The following is an 11,069-nucleotide window of genomic DNA, read 5'->3' on the forward strand; positions in this document are numbered from 1 at the left end:
TTTAAATCGAAAAATTCTCGCCGTGCGCTAACGCCCCTCACGGCAAACGTTATAACTAGAATGAGGAGCAAGCAGAACACATGGTAAAGATGTTTACAAAAAAGAAAGTGAAACATCGAGTTCTTTTTCAATGCGTTTTTAATGTCAGGTTTTGGATATAATTTTAAAAAGAACATGATTGAAACATTAAAATATGCATTTTAAACACGTTTTAATGCAACACACACGTGCGCGCGCGCGCACGGAATAACGAAATTATGCTATTACAATATCTACATATACGTGTGTGTATAAAAAAAATTGCATGATTTTTATCGGAGTTAATTTCTGTTTATTAATATACGCGTATTTATCCGGTTTCCAACCATAGAAAGAAGTAACGTAAAATTACACGTTTACGGAAATGAATGACGACAGCGATTTCTTGGGAACTCGTGGGAGACGAATACACTCACACTTATATGAGGATGTCAATTATACAATTCTTTATTCGCGATTAACCTGTCACCGCGTTACGTGTGAGTTTATTCACGGCGGTGACATTGGATAATCGACCGTGTTAATTTTATAGACTCGATGATCGATCGACAATTAGATCGGAAGCTGAACAGCATACGCGGCGATCGCTATGCGCGTACGTCGTCCAACAACTCATCTCTCTTGACGACGCATTGTCTTACACAATTCCGTGTTGCATTCGCAGCCTTGCGAAGGCCTTGCATTGACACATCCACCGCCAAGCGTACTTTTCAGCTGATTTTCCATTCACGACGGATTAATAATGATTTTATATTGAGAAGAATAATAAAATACTTAATTTATAGTGTTAAATTTATAATATTGAGTTGCACAAAGTGATATATAATAGATACATGTAAAATGATACATAACATGATATTTATTTGACAGTCGCCCAATGATTGACAAAATCCACGGAGATTAGAGATTCTCTACATTAATTTGAAAATTCTCATTGAAATTGAGTGCCTGATGTTCTAACAAAAATTCTCGAAATTTCAATATTTCAATAAAGAGATCTAATAGCTCTCTCTTGCGTTCTCGGCTCGCGATATCCGCGTACGTACGTCGTTTAGATCTTCTCATCGCGCGTTCGACGACGCTGAAACACCGCGTTCGGCGAGAGATTGGACAATTATTCATAGCCCGGTACGTAGACGAGAGGAAAACAAGCAAACTGACGTCGAAAAGATAGTAGCTCTTCGGTATGCGCTACCGGGGGCTATTATTAGCTGACAGAATCCGAGACGGGCATAGAATCCGAAGCCAGATTCGTTCGAGGGCATTCGTCTGTCCAATTCGATTTCTTCGACCGCCAGCCGTCCCCTCGCGATCGATTCAATGTCGAGGATACGACGACGAGTTAATCACTCACGTGTCGATTTTTTTACTCCCCTCCCCCCTCCGCGCGAAAATGTGAACCAAAATAGGATACACGTATCCGTGAAACATATGTCAGAAAAAAATAACAATATATTTAAATCTGTAGATTTAATATAGGATTTTTTTATTGACGTACTGGAGTGTAATAATGTAACAAAAATGTAACAAATACGTTCTGTGTATCAGAATCTTGCGCAATTGTGGAAGAGATCGATCGAGAAGTCATTATTACTTAAAGTGACCTTATCTTCGATCCATATTAGGAACCGCTGTGACGCCTCTTATCGATCGGCGAAACCCTCACGGAGATGACGTCACGTCGAGTCAGGTTCTCCCACATTGGTGGCGGCTTGTCCGGCGTCTCGTCGACGTTTCAGAAACGGGAAAGGAAGTCCGTCGCCCCATAAAGAATCTCGTCTGGAAATACGAGACCGACGACATTGACATACTTCAGCATCAACCTCGATGATCTCGTTAATCGTGATCAGCATCCTTTATTCCCCCTTTGCTGCTGCATACGCGATCTTTAAAGAAATGCTTCTCCATCAGGCCTTTGTATGGGCTTGTGACGAAAATCATCTCGAAAGAAACGTTATTTAAAGCTTTAGCAACGTTACCCCGAATTGATATAAGGCTGATGAAATTTATACCTTGAATAAGAGACATTTTATTACTTCGCCAGAAATTAATAGACAATTAAGAATTCTAATCCACTTGACTAGCTATCATCGTCGTGACAATATGACCATTAATTTTAGTCAGATTATTGTCAAGACATTTCAGACTATAGATTTTGGTCGTATTGTCATGAGGATGATAGCCAGTCTAGTCGATTAGAATGCTTAATTACTGATAAAATTTAATTTAAAAATTTTTGTTCGTAAACCGGATTTTTTTCGGAGAGAGCCACACTTTGTAACATTTCATTGTACGTGATATAGATAATCTTTTTAGCTCACATTACAATGGGAGATGAATAAAATTATTTGATGAAATACATTTTCACATGTATATGAAGATTTAATCTTGAAAAGAGCTGCAAATCGCCATTAAGCCAGAAATGTATTTGTAAACTTTCGAACTTATTACGTCCAGCTTATCTTATAAAATCTTACTAGTTGTAAATCTTATTATTAAATATCGATCCTATTATAAAAATAGGCTGTTCTGCAGAGGCCCTCCACCACCCCCGCCGATTCCGATCGGCGGTCCTCTTTTTTGTACCTATGTGTTTTTGTGTTACTTTTTTATTTATATTTCATATTTTTTTTTATTTTATTATTATCCATACTCCATACATATATTCGCATACAAAAATACAATTTCTTTAATCTTAATTTTGCAATTTTTAATGCTAATCCTTTATACAATTTATTATACAATAAAAAATACAATAAAAATTAAATATATGTTATTTACAATATACACAATAATATACAGTACATAATATAATATAACATAATACATAATATGATACACAATATAATAATATAATACAAAATTATAAAATGCTGTTCAAAATACATAGTAAAAAACTGTTATTAATAACAATAAAAAATGGTAGAAAAAAAAAATTACACGCGGAAAACGACCAAAATACGTATAATAACACGAATTTTACTAGATATACAGCTGTTACTATATGTATCATACTGATAAATGATGATAATTAAGCTGTATTTATTTTTAATCGTCAATTTGCGACAAAATTTAATAAGTTTAATCTAAGCAACGAGCAATCGCGGCCAACAAAGTCGTTAATAAATTTAATTATCTATTATATTTCAATTGTTCACGTATAAAGGAGTTCAAAATTTTCTATGTACGAAAAAATAAGCAAAGTTTTAAGGTATGCCAGCGATAAAAAATAAACTTTAAAAAATAGCAAGAAATGACCGCGTTTTTCTCATGTTCAGGGATGGATAACTGATCTAACGATTTGACAGGCATCGAAAGCCCTCCGTCGAGTAGTACGCTGGTTAGTATCCAACACAAAGAAGAACAATCTTTGTGATGAAGAGCGAACTTAGCGCGCTCTGATTCTCCATCGAGTTCCGTAAGATCCATACACGAAGAAAAGTTAAGTGATCCATCAAACGCCAGCGGTTCCGCTACAGGAGGGAACGAATCCCGAATCTTCCAGACCGCTCACAGTAGTAATGATTTTTACAGCATGTCAATGACCATTTTTAACACAAATTCGCAACAAAATTAAAATTTGCACGCGAAGAAAATATGTTCTTCCATTATTAAAAATCATCTCCTTTTATTAAAAAAAAAAGCATAGATAGAATGAATCTTATGAAATTGTAGGGTTACGAAGAAATATATTTAATAATAATAAAATACATGTGTTTTGTAACGTTATGCACGGATACAAATGTTTCTCGGGTACCAACTGTTCGAGATAAGTCGAGCCCGATAACAGCAGGATTTTAAAGAATTTCATACTAAAAAATCTATCAATATAAAATTTAATAATTTTTTATTTTTCGGTAACATTTCAAAAATTTTAATCGTTAATATCCCACTGACATGGGGGTACCCATTCGACTTATCTCGAATTTTTTGTAACCGTACATTTCTAAGAGTACAAATCTTGTTCATAAAATTATTTAAGTCGATAAAAATAAATATCTGTTAATTATGATCGCGTTGTATATAAGCATGTACTTTACTATAGAAAAATAAAATTATTATATTACTAATATTAACATCATAGATTGGCGGAATCAGCGAGATGTCCAGTACCTATAAAAATAGTTTCTTGAAACAGATTAAAAGTTAGATAATTAAATATATACATTCGTAACCATATTTTTGTTAAAGTATAATCACTAAAAAACAGACAAAAATTATTTGTACAAAACTTGAATTTATTTACTTGATAATTAAAATTTATACAAATAATCATTATATCCATGTTTGTTCTAATATCAAGTCTTATTGTCATTAAGACAGCATTAATATTAATATATATAATGCACTATATATAATGGAAGAACATTTAGCAAAAGAAAAAAGGACAAAATCTTTTCTCAAAACATACTATTGAATTAATTCCACGACCCAATTTTAAAACATAGTGGTCGTCGTTGACTAATTGCCAAAATCATTACTCCCGAGAACTACCTAGAAAATCCGGGATTAATTCCGACCCTGCAACAAGAACCTCCAATTTTCAACAGGGCACCGAACTAGACTTCGTGAATGGATTTCACAGAAATCGACGAGGAATAACTCTCCACGACGAAGATCATTTCAACGTCCCACCGGTACGAACCACACATTCGCTGGCGCCCACCTGACGCGAGGGACAGCGATGAAGCCCCATCGCTGAGACAGCGATCGCACCCAAGAACGAAAGAAAAACGCGGCGTTCGCAATTGCTTAATAAATATTTAAATATTCTTTAACGAATATTTCTGTATGTAATTTAAAAATATTCGTTAAGAAATATTTAAGAATTTCAAAACTAAATATATTTATCAAAGGTTAATTTAATGAACTTCTTGTTATCATACGCGTTTCGTCAATTTCATACAATTTACATCATTAACGCGATAATTTGGTTTACTAAGACCAGATAAATGTTAGTATCAAATAGATATTCAAAAAATATATATACTTAAATGTAGATAATTTGATAATTATTGTACAAAAATAAATATTATGACATTTATCTGGACACAGCATTACATAAATTTTACATTACATACTTAATATTACATATTACATGGTTTACAACTGTATACAATTTAACAACAACAAAAAATCTGCAAAGGCTAAAAGAATTAATTAATTTTAAAATTAATTAAAAATTGTTTAGTCTTGGCAAAATTATTTGTAAAATTAATTTTAAATTTCATTCAATTTTTAGCCCCCCTTTTCAGTAATCAAATATGGAATTGTAATATCCCTATATTCTTATCCGTAATTTATTAAGTAATTTAATTATATTCAATTTTAAAAATAAAGTTTAACTTCCCGATCGCGGAAATTTTATGTTTTATTAAATGTCATTTAATTTGAAACATTTTAATTTTCAAAATATCAAGTTATTATGTTTAATCTCTACCTACGCATATTTCTATTTGTATATATTGTATTTTCCTGCCTACCGTATTTTTATTCATTTGTGCCTACCTATTCACGTATTCGTACCTACCCGTATTCTTACTACACAATTGTAAAGTAAAGCCGCGTAATAGAGTAGATATCTAATCGTGTCCTATCGTGTGTTAAATCCCGAGGAATCACCTAACCGCGATTACACAAAATAATAGTATATATAATAATTTAAGAAATATGGGCGCTCGCAATTTAATGCGAGCAAATTAATAACCTTTCAATCATATGTTATATATTTCACATAATTGCATACTGTCTCTCACAAGTATGCACCTACCTTACGTACCTTTTATTTTGGTCAATATAGACCTTACCTTACGTGATGCGTAGTTCTTGTAGTTTCTTCTGGCCAGATTGGACCTACCTATTGCGTTGTTCCTGGCCAAATCCATGCTGGCTGTATATCAGCCAGAAAATGAGAAGGAGTCGAACTCTTTCGACAGCGGATGATTTTATCAGAGCCGGCAGATTATAACGTTACGGTCGATTACGAATCGTTACGATCGTTAACAAAAGCGCGTTAATTATATAAAAAAAAATAAATAATCACGTTAGTTAATAAAATATTAATTAAATTTAAATTTAACTTAATTTTGCATTTGATTTCTCAATTTTTCTCGATACGCGTAATTAATTTTTCCGATCAAAAAATATATCGAAGCAATAAAAAGCAAGAAAAAATTATATATAAAGACTGTAAGAAATTTTATATTAACTGCATTCTCTCTCTAATTAAAATCGTCGCGTGTAATCTCGAACGCGAATATTTAAATTTGAATACTATAACTTGAATACTAGAAACATGAAACAATCGAAATTTAAAAATTAATTGATAAATAAATTAATAAATAGACACAAAATTTTTAATACAATCCGAATCGCGAACCGCGAACCGAACCGCGAGAATGAATGACGTGAGATCCAAAAGGGACGATAATTTCCGAAGCAAATATATTCACGCAAAAAGTATCAAGCAATAATCAATATACCCAATAAATTTATCGTATTCTCGCGCATGTGACATTTGTCTTTATAAATTTTCACATATATCATGTATATTCATATAAACATCTCGTTATTTTATTGTAAAATGTTATTAAAATTATGTTTAATACGATATATGAAATATGTGTCATCTCAGATTATATTTTGTATTTGAATATGATTGATATAAGAACCATCAGTTTTGAGACATTTCTATGTAAAGAAATTATTCTGTCTCGCGACAGAATATTTATTGGATCTCACGTCATTTTATTTCATATATTGATACAAATAATTTAAGCTACTAGATGGATAGACTATAAAAGATTAGGATAAAATTGGCGCGTTATATATATGTATATATAATAAAAATAAATATGCAATTAACAATTATTAATGTGATTAATACATATCAAGATTTTTCAGGAAAATATGTGAACTAAAATATTTTTTGATCTTTTTTATTCATTCGTGATGCATGTTAAATTTGTTTATACATTTATTTATACATTTTGCTTTCTTACACCAATTTTTGTAATATTTAATCCTGGAGGAAAGAAAAAGGTAAAGGAAAAAAATACATTTGTGAAAAAATACAAATTGTAACAATAACTTTTTTTTATATGTAATGGTTTGATTTATTTTATTTTATTGGACCTATCTATTCCTTATCTACAGATATTTCTCTTGTTATTTTTTGTTTCTTTAATTACATGCAAGCTATCCCTATCTATTGCCTATATCTGTAGAAAATTTTTTTATTTATTATTATTGTATACCTAAAAAAATATCTAGAAATATTTATAAAACTTTATTGTCCGAAAAATAAACGTACAGGAAAAACTCAAGTGACGAGACAGTATATAAAAAAAATCATTCTGTTTCTTGTAAAATTTTATTTTTATTCTTTGTCTCTTTCTATGTCTATTTCTCGATAATTATTTTAAAAATAAATTTGAAAATGTAATTAATTTAATAAATTTAATTGATAACGATTGATAACGAATATAGAGACTTGATAATAAAATATATATTTCAAAAACTAATAAATCGTCTATAAATTTCAGGCGACTTGGTGTGTACTTGGCGATTAGTGTTCTATGTGATAAACATTAGACGCATCAAATAAATGATGCGCCGACATAACGAGCTCTGTTACGAGTTCGATGTGTGCTAACGCGAGAGCATGGCATTCTCACGTAAGCACAATAAATTAATAAATGACAGAGTTCCAGGATTAATTATTTAACCTAGTCTGATTTGTAGTCTATCCATTTCAGGGCAACGGATCTGTGACAAGTTTATTTGCATTATATTAAATGGGAATAATACATAAATGTACAATCTAATATTCACAGATTCGTTACCCCATTATAAAAAGAAAAAAATTCGTCACTCACCGACCGATGCGCAACGGGCGGAGTTATCAGCCACGTAGCTACGATGATTCTGTAACACAAAAATAAAAAATTCAAATTAAAGCAGGCGCTCAAAATGATCAACGTTTCAAAAAATAATTTTTACATTTTTACGTCTAAATTGTCTTTTAATTAAATTTATTAATATAATTATCTATTTTCCGGGAAAAATCTTTACGAGAATAAAATTTTATAAAATTCTAGATGGTTCAAATTATTTCTAATTTTTCGAAGATAATGGCCCAAATAAATAGGAAAGAGCAATAAATTTTAAGACAAGAAGTAATAATACTTACCCCAGGGTTGCTCCGCCGGGGCCGGATGCCTTTGCCAGGCCTCCTCCTCCTCTCAGAACGTCTGGGTTATCAGGCCTCTTCCTCCTCCTCAGGACCTCCTCCTCCTTCCGTTGCACAGGACAGAGAACACTCACAGAACCACTGTCTAATATTTCGCGATCGAGAGCGAAGTAACTGTCATAATACGACAGTCGCGATACTTTATTGGACACTCCCGAGATGAAACGATCGGCATATCACGGCGCGCACTTCCATTAACGCGACAATTCACCGAGCTGCTTTCTCCGCTGAACGCAGCCAACTTCGTGCCGACGCGCGACGCCGCGCCGCGGCTACGACGCGAGTCAAGTCAACTGCCGAATTAAAACGAGCGAACCGTTGGGAGAGAGATATACGCTCGAGACACACGCTTGCGATACAGCTCGAGCGCGTAAATTCGGCGAGATGCGAAAACGATCGACACATTACTGCGTTTCGTTATTTGAAATCACGCAATCACGCGATTCGCGCACTCACAATCAGTCACATTAATCCCACGATGATCCGACGATTCGCCGCATATTGTCACACGATTCGCGTTCTAGAAATGCGAATAACACGGAACACGTTCAAGTATCCTCCGTGAGACAATCGTCGCCCGTTAAATAAATCGCGACGAACGTTAGTCTAGTCCGATCTTTCTCACTTTTATGCGCGATAATAGTTCACTCGCCGAAATACAAGAAACAAAATATTCGGCGTATATTAATTCTATTCTACATTCATCTCACTCGATTTCTGTAAACCGTGCAACAACCAGCGCTTCGACGCTTTCATGCGTGTCGCGAATGGCGAGAATCAGGCATCGATCACACAAACGGGATAATCCGACAGTTAATAAAGAACGCAGTATCTTCTTAGTGCCTGGGGTATCATCGTGAATATGTACCTATCGCGGGACGTCCCGCAATGTAATAGGCGTAATAGCAAATAGCGGTACGCACGGAGCTCCGCTCACTCGGCTACCTGTCGGCTCGAGCATCGAGACGTGAGTGATAGCGGCGATAGCGCATACTGCGCATAGGCCGCATAGCGCGGCGACCGTTTTTGTAAACACCGCGCGGGGGGTGGGGCGCGCGCGCGACGTAGTACAATGCCGGCGTACGCGAAAACAAAAAAGAAAGTCGAGCATCTGCGCGCCGCGTGTCAACGATCTCGTCGCGCCGGCAATATTTATTTGACGATAACGTATAATATACTTAGCGAGACAGAATTAACGTACGCCGAATGTTTTCGATGAATGGGCTGTTATCGCGTATCTTCCGAATTGTTACGTGTTACGTGGACCCATATTAGCGCATTGCCCGAGACGATAATTCTTCTCTCAATAAAATTTCGATTTGAGCGAGAAACGAGCTTTTAAATTAGCAATAAAGTAATTTAAAATGAAGAAGAGTAAACGTGAGCTTTCGCGCGGTCGGCTCTTCGCTCGCTTGTTTCTTTATTCCGAGCATACATTAAGCCGTGATCAGACTACGGATTGGGATTGAGATTGGATTGAAATTTAATCAATCAGAATAAAGAAAACCAACTTTGCTTTAATTAGTCGAATTTCAATCCAATCTCAATTCCAATCTGTAGTCCGATCACGGCTTTACGGAACCTTTCGCAATGGATTCCGGCTGGAATTGTTTAGTTACATCAAATTCTCTTTTTATGCGGTTTTTTCCGCGTTTTGTTCTAAATTTTAACCACGTTTTTTTAAATGTTTTCTAAAAAAACGAAATAATTATTCCGATCGAAATCCATCTCGATCAGCTTCATAATACATGTCCAGATTTGATTCTCCGTCGGGTTTCTGTCATTAACATTTTTTCATCGTACAATTCCAAGCTCAGTTTCCGTCGCCTCGTCAAAAATCCGTGCAACCAATTCGTTCGACACGAGGAGACTTTTCGGCGGTGCTCTAATTCACGGAGGCGAGCATACAGTATCCTTGTGACGAGAGCGAACGGCAAGGCTGTATACGTCGAATGGCGTCGTGGCCGTCGTGTATGAGGAATATACGGGGGCGTAGAAGTGACGTGCCGTTCCATTCAGACACGCGAGTGAACGACGCGGCTCGTGACGACGCGAGACGCCGAAATAGCGTCGGCGTCACTCTCACCGCGGGACTCGGTTTCAATACCGTAAAAGAATTCTCTCGTGACGACAGTCCTTTACCGCCACATTCTCGGCTCGATGACGCGTCGTGGAGCGATTGCCAATTTTTTCGACGGACGCAATGCGGGAAGAATGCGTCGTCTCCTGAACTCCTGATCGACTTTTGTTGACGTTGGGAATCCGCGCCTTCCATCGATCGCGCGAGTTTCATAATTTCATTTAAAATTTGTGCAATATATTGTTTAAAAATTAAAAAGATAATCAGACATATGGCTGTTATGCCCGATCTACAATAGCAGTAAGCTGTAGTATAAAGTCTCAAGATGTAAGAAATTGACCAATCACAGTCGATTATTCTCCTCACATTCGCCTGTAATTGGTCAATTTCTTACGGTTTGAGGCTTACTACAGCTTACTACAGTTATTGTAGATCGGGCATTATACCGCGGCAATGTGAGCAATGTCTTCAATTTATAAACTAGGCGACGATTTTACTACGAAAAATTTTAGCTCTGTTACTCGCCGCGCGAAGAAAGTTTTAATTTGTTTCAATTAAAATTCTCATTGATGACCATTGCAGCCTCCGTGAATGCATCACCGCGTTAAACGATGTATTGTCGATCCTCCGATGAGTTATTGACTTCGTCGGGACCTTTTAATTCCGTCTAATTAAACGATCAGCACCGTAAAAATTATA

The sequence above is a fragment of the Temnothorax curvispinosus genome, unplaced genomic scaffold (assembly GCF_003070985.1).
Source record: "Temnothorax curvispinosus isolate PA1 unplaced genomic scaffold, ASM307098v1 QBEX01010630.1, whole genome shotgun sequence".
NCBI classification, from domain to species: domain Eukaryota; kingdom Metazoa; phylum Arthropoda; class Insecta; order Hymenoptera; family Formicidae; genus Temnothorax; species Temnothorax curvispinosus.